Source organism: Macrobrachium nipponense, chromosome 26 (genome assembly GCF_015104395.2).
Source record: "Macrobrachium nipponense isolate FS-2020 chromosome 26, ASM1510439v2, whole genome shotgun sequence".
Taxonomy (NCBI): domain Eukaryota; kingdom Metazoa; phylum Arthropoda; class Malacostraca; order Decapoda; family Palaemonidae; genus Macrobrachium; species Macrobrachium nipponense.
In genome coordinates this window covers 59,624,523-59,642,071 of record NC_087215.1, presented here as the reverse complement: position 1 = coordinate 59,642,071, position 17,549 = coordinate 59,624,523, and the positions used below count along the sequence as shown (strand labels likewise).

Genomic DNA, 17,549 nt, shown 5'->3' with positions numbered 1-17,549 from the left:
TGCAAAATCCTTTCGACTAATGATAGTCCTAAAATTTCGTTCGACTCCTTTACACACTACATAATATTTTGCAAAAATCTCAGCAAATCTGGATGACTTTGCTAGACCCATGCTAAACCACCACAGCTGTTACTCTCCAAGGGCCACCATTAAATGCGCCAGTCATCAAAGGTAAAATGTATTTACGAAAAGAAAGAAAACCCCCTTTCGTGGGATCGCTCCAAGAACTTTCGCTAAGACTCATAGGCCTACTTGCGAATGTCAATAGGCGCCAATCTACGTCCTTGAAAATCAAATAACGCTTCCTGTTGCACCCTTGCGTCTCGAGGCAACCAACGCGGTGATAAATTTCCATGTAAATGGAAAAATTATCACGGAACACCCCCAACGGTGGCAAAAAAAAAAAAAAAAAAAAAACAAAAAAAAAAAAAAAAAAAAAAAAAAAAAAAAAAAAAAAAAAAAAAAAAAAACGCGAAACCGATATTCTGTACGTTAGAGAAATATTGCCCGTGGCTCTAAGATGATGAGCTTGAGATCGTCCGTATGACTGAATATCCGTATTTTATTTTTGGTGATAATCTTAACTTTGTCGAAAGAGCATGCACGTAACGGCATAATTTCATGACATTCGACCATCAAATTATATCCATTTTCATGACACAAAGGCCAAGAATAGCATGGTTGTCCAAACTAAAACTCGGTCTAACAAAATTCAAGTGACAACAGGAGACACAGCAAAGCATAATTTCTGGGGAGGTGACCCATCTCGCGAGAGCAGAAATGGCAAGAAATGTCACTAGGTATTCGATTTTGTCCTTCAAGCAGGATGATACTACTTCAGCGCTGTTAGGCCCCCCTCAGCAGAATCTTGTTTTCGTAATGTTGTGAAGCCATGCTACTACTAATATTGGTACCTCACATTTTCAAAGGGACATTACTTTTTTTTTTTTGAGTGTGTGTGAAATGGGATGTATTGCACATTTATGTCAGTAGAAGTGTCAATGAGAATGCGTTATGAATGGCAAAGGGTGAACATTGATTAGTTCCACTTGCAGATAAAGACTGGGTCTCCTATACTATAGTAGATTCATATGAACCGTGTATATGATATCTAGGCCCGTCCCTTACGACGCTCCTGATTGGCTGTTGATAAGCCAATCGTGGGGCTGGAAACGCTCAGTCTCTCGAGAGAGTTCACATAGGCAGGATGTATGTTCTACCTCTCTTTAGAGATACGCCTTTCAAAAGTATCCCTCAGGAAAGGTGGAACATACATCCTGCCTATGTGAACTCAGACTGCGAAGATTGGTATCCTAAGAGATACGTATTTCCATAAGGCATCGGTGATCACAACATTATGAGAGTGAAGTGGCCATAGTCCTAATTGCTTTGATAAGCCAAATTCGAATGAGAGAATCTAGTTAACGACTGTAAAGAAATACTGAATACAATCAATGTTTGGGGATGAAACTGATAAAAGAATTGCCGAGCTTGAAAATTTGCGCGGAGAGCCAGAAAGTTGGCGACTCGGCAGAATTGCCCCGGGGACGCCGAGCTAAAAATGGATAACCTTACGAAGGAAATTGAATCCCTGCGAGTCGAGAAAACGATAATCTCGTGAAGAAAAATCGAATTATCGGACGCTGCCATGAAAAAAAAAAAAAAAAAAGGATGATTGCTTCTAATATAGAGGAGGTAACTTATGCAAATATGGTTAAGAAAAGATCTTGTCGATAATAAGGTTTTCACGGCATCTCTGTTCCCGAGTTCGATTCCCCGCTCTGCCAAAGTGGAATCGGGGGAATTTGTTTCTGGTGATTAGAAATTCATTTCTCGATTTAAGGTAGTTCGGATCGCAAAATAAACTGTAGGTCCCGTTGCTAGGTAATCAATTGGTTCCTAGCCACGTCAATAAAAATCTAATCCTTCGGGCCAGCCCTAGGAGAGCTGCTGATCAGCTCAGTCTTGCCAAAACGCTGAAAGAGAAAGTAAGGATGCTAATATCCTTAATGATATTCCAATTACTGACGCGAGGTCTACCTCTAAATGTAAAAGTAGTGATAATTCTACTGATGGAACCGAATTGAATTTAATACGGAATTTAGGCCAAAGGCCAACCACTGGGACATAAGAGGTCATTCAGCGCTGAAACGGAAATCGACAGTAAAAGGTTTGAAAGGTGTAACAGGTAAAAAAGGAATGACATTCAAGTATATCTATTAGATATCTCCTCATAGTTAATGGTTGTTGGATCATAACACTTTAGAATCCCGTTATTTTCGAATCCATTCAGAAATTTAACACAACGTGGCTGTGTGACGAGCCTATATATACATGTGTATATATATATATATATATATATATATATATATATACATGTATATGTATATATATATATATATATATATATATATATATATATGTAATGTGTGTGTGCAATTCATATATTAATTTTCTAGCGTACCGACGATAGTTAAGACCAAGGGTATCGCCTCCATATTTTAACAATGCACACACACAAACACACACACCCACACACACACATATATATATATATATATATATATATATATATATATATATATATATATATGTATATAATTCCTATTTGGTAATGTGTGTGTGTGCATCCATATATTAATTTTCTAGCGTACCGACGATAGTTTAAGACCAAGGGGTATCGCCTCCATATTTTCATGCACACACACAAACACACACACACACACACACACACACACACACACATATATATATATATATATATATATATATATATATATATGTATATAATTCCTATTTGGAAAACAATTAGGATATCTACGTGTCTAAGGTTACCAGTACTACACACACACAAACACACACACATATCACACTCACACACACACACAGATTGCAACGTTTATCGAACGCCTCTCCTTCCCAGCAGTTTTTAATTAATGGTAGTTATAAAAGAAGCAGCCATGCCTTCTCCTAAAGCAACTGATGTTGGGAGAGAGCATGTCGTAGGAAGGCTAGGGAGGAATTTCCGGTCTGACGGAAGCTTATGGTAAGAGAGGCAAGTCACAAGAGTAGCTAGGCCTCGAGATGGAGTTTAGGGACCTCTACAATAAGACCTATTTTCCTTCCCAATTTGCTGGTTGTTGTGTACGCTTTCAGGCAGTGCCCGAGGCGGTATATGGAAGCCCCGTGATTCCAAGAGAACCAGTATCTCTCTCAGTTCGACTGCAGTCGCGACCTAGGACGGATGTCCAGCCAGCCAGCCTCCCACACTTAAGCCTAACGGCGTTATTGGCGCGCCCAAATCTGAGACCCAGCCGGACGCCACACTTTTCCACAAAGGTCCACACTGAACATGGCATCCAGGTACGTCTAAAAGTGTAAACTCCAAACCAGCACCTTTTACTACCATACGACTCTTGCTAATTTCATTTTAAGTCTCACTTTTATCCCTCCTACATCAAAAGCCCTTTGTCCTCATCGGGCCACGTGCTCCCCCTTGTGACTTGTTAAAGACTAAGTCTTCAGTGCACACCTCAGTGAACAATTAGGGTTCCTTTGCCCCAGTGTTAGAGAACTGAATATCCGTAACTTGTGCAAGAAGTCATTTTTCTTTTATCTTGTGTAATCTGGGATCCTTTTCCAGATTCCCTGAGCCACGTGTCAAGTCTGTCTGCCCGCAAGTGTTGCATTACCGCAAGATTTCGAAACAGCTTTATCCCGTGAATCTCATCTTGCGCCAGCTATCATTCACTTGAGAGATATTATTAGTCCATGTGGGGACCAGTTGCATTTACTTTTCTCCAGGCCAGTACGAGCCTCTTGTAAATAAATAGCTGTAAAGTATTTAGCTGAGTTTCTGGCGACCTTTCCTCTAGAGTAAATGTTCACTTTAAATCCTTTCTTACGGTAAGTTCAAGCAATTCACTTTGTTCTCCCTTAACTTTTCCTGTTTACGTATCGGAGTCCTTTCAAGGCCAGGCTCATACGTAACAATATATATATATATATATATATATATATATATATATATATATATATATATATATATATATGTGTGTGTGTGTGTGTGTGTGTGTGTGTGTGTGCATATAGTATCTATATATAAACTACATAGAAGGATAGTCATATTTAATGGTATGTTACAATAGTATGTAGTACATTCTAATCAGCATATTATCATATACTTTCTGCGAGCGATACTCGTGCATAATATGTCTTCTTCTGAGCGACTTCGGTCCGGAAGCAAGTGGACGTAAAAATGGACTGAATAAATCATTTCAAGGCTAAATGAGCCACCTGGGTTGATTCAGTCGGAATTTCACGCAAACGAAAATGAACAGGATGAATCTGGATTCAACCCGGACGAAAAAAAAAAAAAACCGAGCAGGCGATCGATTGGGGACTGTTGATGCGAGCTAAAGTACCTGATGTTATTCGCTTTTAACAAACAAGCAAGCAAGCAAGCAAGCAAACAAACAAACACACACATATAATATATATATATATATATATATATATATATAATATATATATATATATATATATATACTATATATATATATATATATATGAATTTTTTCATTACACCGTAGTTTATATATATTCCCATAGCTACAAATGTGGTTTAATATCGAATTCCCCCCGTAGGGAGGTAGTGCCGTCAGTGGACCTCAAGCGGTGCACTGTAGGCATTACTTAAGGTTCCTTGCAGCATGCCTTCGGCCCGTAGCTGCAACCCCATTCGCTCTTTTTACTGTACCTACTTTCGTATTCTCCTCCATCTTACTTTCCAACCTCTACTAACATTTGATTCATAGTGCAACTGCTTTGAGGTTTTCCTCCTGTTACACATTTCAAAGCTCTTACTGTCAATTGTTGCCGTTCAGCGCTGGATGACTTCTTAGGTCCCAGTGCTTGGCCTTTGGCCTAAATTCCATATTCAGCTCGACTCAATATCGAACTCGAGACACAGTACCTTTCCAACGACTTGAGTACTGTGTGGAAGAGGTACTGTGTCCAGAGTTCGAGACGCTTCAGTACCATTCACTTCATCACTTTAAAAATTCCCCTTCGGTGATAACTCCCTATCGGGGATATTCCAGCAATGGCGCGAATTCCATATTAAACAACATTTGTAGCTTAATGTGTGCGTGTATATATATATATATATACATGTTACTGCATTTTACTATATATATTTTTTTAGTAAACTGCCACTTTTGTTTACACACACACGCACACACACACACACACACACACACACATATATAATATATATATATATATATATATAGATATATATATATATATATATTCATTATTATTACACACACATATATGTATGTGTGAAAACGAACACACCGTAGTTACTATAAAAAAATTGAGAGAGAGAGAGAGAGAGAGCTGAACCTAAACTGCACAACAAAAACTTTCTATCGTCACAATCGCCTCACTCGTAGGACTAAACCTTCATTCCTACTCAAATCCCCCCCTCCGCCCACCCGGGTCCTTGGTCGGCCCTGGTTCCTCCTATCTCTCCCTCCTGGCCGACGCTTCCTTCCTTCCAGCCCAATCCTTCTGATCCTATTCAATTTACTTCGTGTCATGCCGAGGACCTAATCTGATTTGGGAATCGCTATTCTTGGGTCTTGGCGATGCTACGTAAATTCTTTATTTTGTCCTACTAAATTGATATTCCTCATCTTTCTTAGTAACATAATCTTACGGGGTTCCATTTCTGTTCTGTTAATTTTGCTGGTCCGCTGGTCTGGTGGTTAGAGTCGTGGTGTCCCACTCAGAAGTCGCAGGTTCGCGTTTCCCGCACGCCGATGAAAAATCACTGGCTCTATGTCATGGTCAGTTACTGCTGCTGTGTGGGGTCTGCGGTGGGAGGTTGAAACCAACATTGTTTGGAGGCTTAAGTTTCAAGTCAACGGCCCGTGTGCCTGTTCCAAGTGAATGGGTTTCATCTACTGAATAATAATAATAATAAGTAATAATAATAATAATAATAATAATAATAATAATAATAATAATAATAGCAATAATTAATAATAATAATAACCACACAGGCCTTGTTTTTCTCATTCTGACCTTACGTCACTCTCCATACTTCTCTCAAAATCTGTATGTAATTTTTCGAAACATTTACAGCATAAACCAACAAATGTCTATCAATCGTATAAAGATTGCAGCCTACTTTCGCAGGGAAAAATGACAGTGTTAGTTTTCTGTAAAAGAAAACTTTTGGGATGGCTATTTGTCTGTCCGTCCGCACTTTTCCTGTCCGCCCTCAAATCTTAAAAAACTACTGAGGCTAGAGGCTGCAAATTGGTATGTCGATCACCCACCTTCCAGCAATCAAACATAACAAATTGTAGCCCTCTAGCCTCAGTGGTTTTTATTGTATTTATGGATAAATTTAGCCACGATCGTGCATCTGGTAACGCTATATGACAGGCCACTAAATGCTTGTGGCTGAAAGTTTTGTGGGTCGCGGGTCATACAGCATTAAACGCTGTACAGAAAACCCGACTTCTTCGGCGCATTTTTCACTTGTTTTCTCTCTTGGATAATCTATTCAAATATATTCCCCAATGTCGTATTTACTTATACAATACCTGATGAATATACTATATATGCGGATTTTTCGCATCCCTAATACATTTGCTTCGGTACCATTTACTTCCATAATGAGGAACTCTTTGCATTTCCTCTTTATATTCCCTTAATAAAGTGTAATATGGCCCTCCTAAACTAATATACACTTAAGTTTATTGCTACACAAAATAGGATAAACGGTAATACCAGAAAACTTTTTGCTTTTGCTAATCATCTTCGACGTACGAGTTCCTTGGCAAACCGATCGATTACAGAAGGGCAGAAGAAAAAATAAAAGATATTCTGTATTCATCTAACTTTCATTCCCTGCGACGGGAAGGACTCTTTAATTTCCTTTTAAAATGAAAGTTGGAAATGTTTCGTAAACTTCTTCGACGACGAAGTTTTCGACGAAATTACTTGGGGAGATTCCCATCATCCGGGTGAATTTCGGTTCCTTTTAAGAAGATCGTGATTAACTCCTTTTCTCTCTCTCTCTCTCTCTCTCTCTCTCTCTCTCTCTCTCTCTCTCTCTCTCTCTATTTATACGTAAGCTTCAAACTGAACATGTAAACACGTCTCGTTTGGCCCCATTTTCAATTTTGTCACATCTAGCGACTTCCCTTGACAGGGGCTACTGGCTCCAAGGAGAAAAACAACAGAAAATGGTGCCTGTTACATTAGGCTTTCACTATTGAACAGTGTATGAACCTCCCATGCGATAAAATTTCAATATTTGGCTTAATACACCTACACAGAAGGCTCATCAGCAGTGTGTCGAGGTCCCTCCAGAAACCGAGCCATAACCCCTCCTTATCTTGCACGTATTTTCTGCATTTCCCGGTAAATTCAGCAGAAGTATTCAGTAGAAGTATCAAGTCTGAACTGCTCCCATAACATTCTAATGAAGAATAGGGATGTCGGTCTAACAGGAACTTTCAGACGTCGAAAGGGAGATGACTTCTCCGAGATATATAAGATGGCCCTATCTCGTCATCAGTAGGCTACGGTTATTTACTGGTAGACCTTGCAGCTACCACACCTGACATCTTACACATCAGGACTAACATAACAACTGAGACCGAATATCAAGTTATTCATCAATGGCAGCTAAAAAGCAGCTGCGGGTATTGAAGAAGTTATAAGAAAATGTTAACGACCCTAGCAGTTGTAGCGGTATAAATATACATTATTCAGGGATGCGAGAAAGATCGAGAAGAATATGAGTAACACTGGACGATATTAAAGATTTACAAATCAGTCCTCGCATACTTTACATAAAGTCCCCCTGAGTGCATTTCCCTAGGAGGACAGTGATACCTCCGAAACCCCCAGTCATCGTCAACAGAGATTTAGCCGACGTGTCTAAACTCGCAACCCTATAACGAGGGTTATAAATGTTTTAACTGTTATCGACCAGTTTTCGAGGTTAACCCAGATTTTATTCACGAGGAATTTCCAGATTTTTACGTAATACATAATTTGGATTTATCGTATAAATGCAGGTTTTATGTTCACCATGGAATAAAGAATGCTCTTTCAAAAATGACGTAGGTTTTTTTTCTATACACCATTTACATAGGAATGATTGGTGGGTAACGAGAGGTTATTGAGGTTATTTAAAATATTTCACACAGCTGAAATGTTCAGATTGGAGATCGGGAGGTAAAAAGAGGCGTTAATTAACTTATAAGGAATGTTTCAAGTTGCCGAACAGTATTTTAAATGAAATTTCGGGAACGTTTTAAAGTTGCTAAATATTCATTATTTTAGGACATTTCGGGAACGTTTAAAGTTGCCAAATAGTAATTTTCTTAGGAAATTTCGGGAACGTTTACAGTTGCCAAATAGTAATTTTTAGGGCATTTCTGGAACATTTGCAGTTGCCGAATAGTAATTTTTATGACATTTCGGGAAAGTTTAAAGTTGCCAAATAGTACTTTATATGACATTTCGGGATTGTTTAAAGTTGCCAAATAGTATTTTTGTGAAATTTCAGAATATTTAAAGTTGCCTAATAGTAATTTTCTATGACATTTCTGGAACGTTCAAAGTTGCCAGATAGTATTTTTTTTAAAGAAATTTCGGGAACGTTGAAAATTGCCATTATTAATTTTTCTAGACATTTCGGGAACATTCAAAGTAGCCAAATAGTAATTTTTAAAAACATTTCGGGAATGTTTAAAGTTGCTAAATAGTAAGTTATTTAGGACATTCCGGGAACGTTCAAAGTTGCCAAATAGTCATTTTTAAAAACATTTCGAGAACATTTAAAGTTGCCATTTAGTAATTATTTTTATAATATTTCGAGGATATATGTGAAATATTATCCCTGTTCTTCAGAACTAATCAACTTAACTGTCGTCTCTCGCGTGGAAGGTAAATCCCCGACAACCGTATATACCGTTATTGTTGAAGTGTGAGGAACATTGTTATTCCGAGTCATCATAAGCCTATTCAAAATAGTTTTTTTTTCCAATAGCATTGCATCCTTGTTTAAACTTAAGCCAACATTCTGAAAATAATACATTAAACGTCTCAAATTCCAGTTCAAGCGATTGAGATACCGATAAAGTCACAACAGCAGCACACTATAGAGGATTAGCGCCGTCATTGTACAGTACTCACGCTGTGCACTGTAGGCATTACTTAAGGTTCTTTGCAGCATCCCTTCGGCCCCTAGCTGCAACCCCTTTCATTCCTTTTAACGTACCTCCGTTCATATTCTCTCTCTATTCCATCTTGCTAGCCACCCTCTCCTAACAATTGATTCGCAGTGCAACTGCTTTGAGGTTTTCCTCCTGTTACACCTTTCACACCTTTTACTGTCAACTTCAGCCCTGAACGACTTCATAGGTCCCAATGCTTGGCCCTGGGGCAACATTCTACATTCCATTCCTATTACACAGCAGCAGCAGCAGCAGTGGCGAAGACGGATAAAGAGAACAGAACAGGATGTGAGAAACGAGACTTCTGGATGAAAGTCTGGAATAAGGTGAAGAGCGTGAAGGACATTGTCATTGAATCCGGAAATGCTATTGTGATAATGTCTCCTAATCTTTCAAGCTCTACACGGTTGTACTCTAGTAATAGACTCACATCACCGGTGTATTTGATGTCTAGGCTAGTCCTTTACGACGCTCCTGATGGGCTGTTGATAAGCCAATCACAGGGGTGGAAACTCTCAGTCTCTCTCAAGTGTTCACATAGGCAGGATTTATGTTCCTCCTCTCCTGAGGGATAGGTCTTTCAAAAGTATCCCTCAGAAGAGGTGGAACATACATCCTGTCTATATGAACTCTCTAGAGAGACTGAGAGTTTCCAGCACTGTGATTGGCTTATCAACAGCCAATCAGGAGAGCGTCGTAAGGGACTGGCCTAGACATCAAATGCAGGGCTGATGTGAATCTACTATTTCCATTCAGCTATATTCCGTTGTTGGATGTATATTGGTAACCATCAAAATTTATTAATATAAATATACATTTTTATCTTTTTTCTACCTTTCCAAGGAACAGATACATAAAAAAAACAAGGGAAGGAGATATATATATATATATATATATTCTTTGTAATTCACGTAACATTCAGCAATAAGGCAGCTCGGGTGTGTAACTGCGTATAAAAAATGAATTAAAAAATGCCCTCTTCATATCACAACGAATGTAGTTAATGAGTTCAATGGAAAGAACGATAGATACGAGTCTTCTTTTGAAAAGCAAATGATTATAACTGCGTTTGGATTTTTTACTTTTTCAAGAAACGTAGAGTGAGAGAATTTCACGATAAATCACGCTCATATAAGCAAATGTTGTTGTACGAGTGTTTTACGTGACATATTAAATTGTACAGAGAGAGAGAGAGAGAGAGAGAGAGAGAGAGAGAGAGAGAGAGAGAGAGAGAGGAAAGTCTATGCCCTGCCCAATAAAGATTTATCTTAATGGACGCTGTTCTGTTGGTATACACTTGAATTAGTGAGTGAGGGAGGGAGGGAGGGAGGGAGGGAGTGTACGGGGGAGGGAAGGAGAAGAAGGGAGAGCCGGAAGGGGAGCTAAGGGAGAAGGAAAGTATGGTAAGCATAACAGGTAATTATCTCTCTCAGTCATAGTAAAAGCACTCAACGTTTATCTCAAGAGGTTCTTAACGGGGGGTATCCATACCACTTGGGGGTATGAGAACTACATGCTGGGGCTATACAGTCATAAAAGCAGTCTACTTAACGTTTATCTCAGGGGTTCTTAACAGAGGCTATCCATACCCCTTGGGGCACATGCTAGGGGTATGGGACTTCATCTTTGGATATCTGTATATATTCGATTTTAGTGTCAATGTTGATATGGGTACATTTTGTAAATAAATAACTATATAAAATTATGTATTGAACTAAGTATATCAAGTTATATTGTCAAGAAATAGGACTTAAGTGGACTTACGATTTTTCAGCGGATTTGGGGTAAATACCTCTTCTAAGTTAAGTCTATCTTAGTATAACCAGACCATTGAGCTGATTAACAGCTCTCCTTGGGCTGGCTCGACGGATTAGATATCTTTGTGGCTAGAAACCAACTGGTTACTTAGCAACGGGACCTACACCTTATTGTGGGATTGGAACCACATTATATCGAGAAATGAATTTCTAATCACCAGAAATAAATTCCTCTGATTCCGCGTTGGCAGAGAGAGGAAGCGAACTCGGACTACCAAATCGGTAGGCGAGCACGTAACCCACTTGTGCAACGAGGAACCCAATACCTCTTCTATATTAGTACAAAAGTAGGGGAATGTCTTGGAATAAAGATGAAAGCTGGGTCATCATAGTTTCCCTGAGTCTGTGAGTATTCAATATTATCTTTATCTCAGTAGATGAGCAGATGAAACCTATTCAAGGAGAACAAGCACGCCAAAGGGGCCACTGACTTGAAATTCAAGCTTCCAAAGAATATTAGTTTCAACCTCCCACCGCAGACCCCACACTGCAGCAGTAACTGATCATGATACAGAGCCAGTGATTTATCATCGGCCTGGGGGAGGGGCGGATCCTCGACATCTGAGTGGCATGCCAAGACACTAACCATTGTACCAGTGAAAATTGTAAAGCATATTTATTTCAGTTAATTTCAAAGTACAAATAATGACGTATATTGAGTATGCTCGTACTATGTCACATGCTATTAGTTCCAGAAGCATAAAATGTCCTCAGTAGGTAAACGAGAAGCAGTACAATTTCAAAATTTAATACGATTCAGTGGGGGTGAAATTAACTTTCTGTAAATCAGTTTTTTTCAAATAAAAAATATTCTTGTCACCTTGGGAGCACTCGACATGTTATCTGTATGTACTGTCTTGTGTCTGAGTATTGTAAGTGAGAGAGAGAGAGAGAGAGAGAGAGAGAGAGAGAGAGAGAGAGAGAGAGAGAGAGAGAGACGGTACATGATTGGGTGCCTTCTGCCATTCATTACACACATGTTATACTTACTTCAGTCTGATAAAAAAAAGCGATAGTATATTACCACACCAAAATAGCAATATCCAACAATAAATGACCTAAATAGCTATCAAAACTACATATAATGTCTACAGAAAGACAAGTCAAGTGCTGACACCAGTCGTGGGTTTCAACGTCAGCATAAATTGATTGAAATAGAGCGACAGGGTTTGGGCCAATAAAATAAGAAATGTCTTCTTCGCATCATTAAAACTTGAGACTAAAATTTTCTCAACTTTCGAAGAAAGTTTTATAGCTCGCCGTATGGAAGTTTAGGAAACGGGGCAAAAATTTATTGCTGTCATATCGTGTTAAGGCAGCATATTCTGATTCGTCAGCTATAACATGATGCTTTCACTGATATTGCGATGATTAAAGGTAACTTTGAATAATAATATTCGCAAGCATAAGCTAAATGGAATACAGTCAATAAAGTAAAAAATAAATAAATAAATAAATAAATAAATATATAATATACTCTCACAAACACACACACATAAATCATTAAGTATGATAATGAATTAAGAGCAATTTAAACTATTTACGGTAAGTCGCTATGGTAGATTCACATCAACCGCGCATTTTGACGTCTAGGTCAGTCAGTCCCTTACAACGCTCCTGATTGGCTGTTGATAAGCTAATCGCAGGGCTGGAATCTCTCAGTCTCTCGAGAGAATTCACATAGGCAGTATGTATGTTCCAACTCTCCTGACAGACGTATCCCTCAGGAGAGGTGGAACACACATCCTGCCCATCTGTGATCTCTCGAGAGACTGAGAGTTTCCAGCCCTGTAATTGGCTTATCAACAGCCAATCAGGAGCGTCGTAAGGGACTGACCTAGACGCCAAATGCACGGTTGATGTGAGTATACTATAATAATTCCTATTACTGCAAAATCCACAGAAAAACAATTTAATTTCATACGTATTTATGAAATATGGTCTAACTTTGCACCAAGTATGATAATTAAGTGTGGCAGAAAGGGAGACAGACGACCTCCCTTCATGAATATCTTGGCAAGTATGAATGAAATCCCTTAAACCATCTGGGGGTGGGGGGGGGGGGGGTGGGGGGGGGGGGGGGGGGGAGAGGGAGGGAGCAGTTGGTATGACAAGGTAAGCGTGGCAGAGAGAATTTAATTGAGTTGGATTTCAAATTTAGACCACGGCCAAACACTGGGACCAATGAGGTCACTCACGATGAAAATAATGTTGAAAAAATCGTAAAGAGAGGGTGGAAAGCAAGAGGGAAGAATGAGAATATGAACGGAGGTACAGTAAAAGGAATGAAAGGGGTTACAGCTAGCTGAAGCGACGCTGCAAAGAAACTTGAGTATTACCTACAGTGCACCGCATAAGGTGCACTGACGGCACTAACTCCCTACGGGGAAAACGTAACAACAGAGAAGCAGAGATTGTACAAACAGAAAGAAAAACCGTTTCCAAACTGGAATAATAATAAAAACATACACGAACAAGTTGTACCAAATATTAGGAAAAAACATCGACCTTTATACATCTAGCAAAGATTACAAAGAAATTTCCTCAATCAGCTGCTGTGGAAAATGGGCATTTTATATATACGAACATTTCCACATGAATTTTAATGTGCATCGTAAACATTTTCACTATTCCTCACTGAGCACAATGCAATGAAACTATCACTAAAGGCTACTTCTTTGAAGTCTTGTCTAGAGGTCATGCAACGAAAAGTAATTTCCACTGAATACTGTTCTACTCTAAAACTAGTGAATTTATTTTCTTGTCCCCATTCGTTCAAGAATCTCACATGATTATTCAACCCCTCCTCCAGCTCCTCGTCCTCTGCGCCTGACCTTTTTCCACTTCGTTTCGTTTTCATTCGTTTATCGTAATACAATTTAACCTCTCCCTGTCCAACGTCTCTTCTTCCCTTTCCTCCAATTGCCAATTCTCCGTATTTTTTCCTCTATGCATTTTTACCTTCCTCCAGAGCAATGAAGGAATTGATTTGTGACTCCGTAGCCCTAAAAATAACAATATTAAAAGACTACGGAGTTAAAAAATAAATAAAAATTGTACATTGTAACGGCATAGGGGAGGAATCAGGTTTCAAAACAAACAAGGCTCCATAACCCTTTCTGCGCACACACACACACACACACACACACACACACACACACACACACCTGTCACATCTCTTTATATTTCATCGGCCAATGACAAGAATTCAGCTAACCCTGGACGAATTGAATTCAACTCTTACCCAAATATCTTGCTATTCTATTCCACAATACTTCCCCTACCTCTTGAGAACTGACGATTCAATTCTACACCGCTGAATAAGAAGAAAAAGAAACATGGCGGAAGCTCCATAGGACGCCGTGTTTAGTACTAGCCCCTCGGGGATCAAAGTTTTATATGCACCCATTTCTATATTGGGTGGTCGACAAATTATTTCAATAAAAACAATAAACGATATCCTAGTGAGGCGTCTACTTCAGTACATCTACCAAACGGTGTTTAGTACTAGCACCTCCGAGTAGGTGACGCTTAGATACAAACCAAAGTAGCACAGAATAAAATAAGAGAGAAAAAAAAAGCGAAATAAGAGGGTATAGTACTAGCACCTCTGAGTAGGTGACGCTTAGAAAACAAGCCAAGTAGCGTCGAATAAAATAGGAAAAGGCGGGAAACAAGAGGGAGCAGAACGACAACATTTTCTATTCTCTCAGTCTTCTTCCTCATCTCTCGAGTATTCAAGGAGCCGAAATGACTTCTTTGATCACTGCGCCGTAACCCCGGTAGATGTTAGAGAGCAGATGAGTTTTGGGTGGTAGATTAACTATCTTCCCCCCAACCACCCCAACCCCCTCCCCCCCCCCCTTTTTTTTACTTTATTATCAAGGGTAACATTCTATCACGTTTCTCATTATGCGAAACTTCATAAACCCACCGTCACATTTTTATCGTTATTGCAATATATGAACGTAGGCTATGCATAAATGTAGTAACATGAATGCCTAGGTATATCATTAAAGGCTAATATACGTCATGTATAAGTGGCTATGCATGTAAACATTATATATATATATTATATATATATATATATATATAATATATATCTATATATATATATATATATTATATATATATATATATATAAGCGAACAATACCACAGGAAAATGATAGTCAGAAATCCAAGCGCTTTCGTCTTTACTATGACATTGTCAAGGAACAAATGAAATACAATTGGAGAGAAAGTTCTCAGGTACACAACAAGATCAAGAATACCAGATGGTTAATTGTCAAAAGGGTAAAAATTAAAGAGACATTCCTAGAATTTTAAAGCTTTTTAACATGAATGTTGTCTTCAGTAATAATAAATGTCAAGAGTCTAGTGATAAATTTTCCTAAAGATCTTCCAGGCTGCATATATAAAATTCCTTGCAAAAAGTGTGATAAAGTCTACTACGGACAAACCGGTAAATCTCTTTCACAACGTCTCAAACCGCGCCAATATTCTGTGAGAACTGGGCAAATATCGAATGCATTATTCGTACATATGAGAGATTTAGATCATCCTATTAACTGGAGTCAAGCAAGAGCCTTAATCCCACGTAATGACACAGTTAAAAGGAATATCATTGAATCTTGTTTTATCAAGTCAAATAATGGAAATGTTCTAAATTTAAGTCTTGGTTTATTTAAACTTGATGCCTTCATAATGAAAAAAGTTTTAAATAAATATAAGCAACAAAATTAATACATTCTGTTTTTACATGTTTTGGACTGTACGGATAGTTTGTAGTTTCTGTTAGGGTTAAATCTATGTTTAGGTTTGTGACCGTGTGATATCCGATAATCATGGATTATCTCTTTAATTTTTACCCTTTTGACAATTAACCATCTGGTATTCTTGATCTTGTTGTGTACCTGAGAACTTTCTCTCCAATTGTATTTCATTCGTTCCTTGACAATGTCTTAGTAAAGACGAAAGCGCTTGGATTTCTTACTATCATTTTCCTGTGGTATTCGCTTATTTGATGAAGTCACGTGCATCTACTGTGATTTTAAAGCATATATAGATATATATTTATATATATATATATATATATATATATATATATATATAGATATATATATATATATAATATTATATATATATATATATATATATATATATATATATACACACACACACACACACACACAATATATGACGTTTTTGTACTAAAATCCTTCTCCTAAAAGGTAGCCAATCTAGGGAAAAAATTCAGCACACACTGCCACATCCTTACTTTTAATTACTGAGCTATGGAAGAAACTCCCTGTGCAGAAAACTTCCACAGCATCAACCGCTTCAGTCGTCTGCGCAGAGGACTCACCAGCAGCGTGTCAAACGCAGCTAAGCCAACACCCTGTTCATCTCTATCTGTCACTGAATCTCGGACTCCCTCGCTATGAAGGTCCTTCACTTCCAAATAAATTTCGCTATCATTCTTTTATCAATATATGTACATATGTATATGTATATATATACATACATACATACATACATATATACATATATATATGATATATGTATATGCATATATATATATATGCATATATATATATATATATAATATATATAAATGTAACTGTTCGTTTGTTCAAAATCTTAAATCTCCAAAAGTTCTTCACCGATCGCTTAGAAATCGTGACACACCATTGCATTCGAATACGAGTGTGTTTTTATAATGGGGTTTCATCCTACCTCCCCCCTACGAAGGGGATAGGGGTGAGAAGGGATTCTCTGAAACGGAGCTGGTTCCGCCCGTGAAACGGAGCTGGTTATGCCTGTAGACTTGGTTACTTTAAGAATTTATCATCCATAATTTCTGTATACATATGACTTATCATTTGGAAAAGAATACTATAGGGTAAACATCAATGACATCAAAGAGGGTGGAGTTTGCGATGGGGGTTGACAGAGAGAGAATCAGAGGAAGAGGAAGAGAGAGAGAGTAGAGGTCGTGTGTGTGTGTGTGTGTGTGTGTGAGAGAGAGAGAGAGAGAGATGAGAGAGAGAGATGAGAGAGAGAGAGAGAGAGTTCGGTATTAGTGTGAAGAAAGAGGGAAAGGTACCGTGATGGTTGGAGAGAGAAAGAGAGAGTAAAGAGAGTAGGAGAGAGAGAAGAGAGAGAGAGAGAGAGAGAGAGAGAGAGAGAGAGAGAGAGAGAGAGCTTTCTCGTCTTTCTTTTCCATATAACCAGACTGAGCCACAACAATGCGTGGCCGGGTACAGCTAATAATAATAATAATAATAATAATAATAATAATAATAATAATAATGTCCACCAACACAATCCTCATCACCGACCACAATAATTAAAACAATAACAGTAATGAATGACAGAGTTTCGCGAAGCCTCCCTAGGAGCTTTGTGAATTGCTGCCGACCCAAATTCTTGGCAATCCTTCAAGATCTGAAGCCCTTGTC

At 38.4% G+C, this 17,549-nt stretch overlaps 1 protein-coding gene across 6 annotated transcripts in view; it reads right to left on the bottom strand.

Moving 5' to 3' along the window:
- LOC135200308 (hematopoietic prostaglandin D synthase-like) overlaps window positions 1–17,549 on the bottom strand; it is a 533,645-nt gene that overhangs the window by 22,744 nt on the left and 493,352 nt on the right. The gene's annotated exons all lie outside the window — the stretch shown is intronic.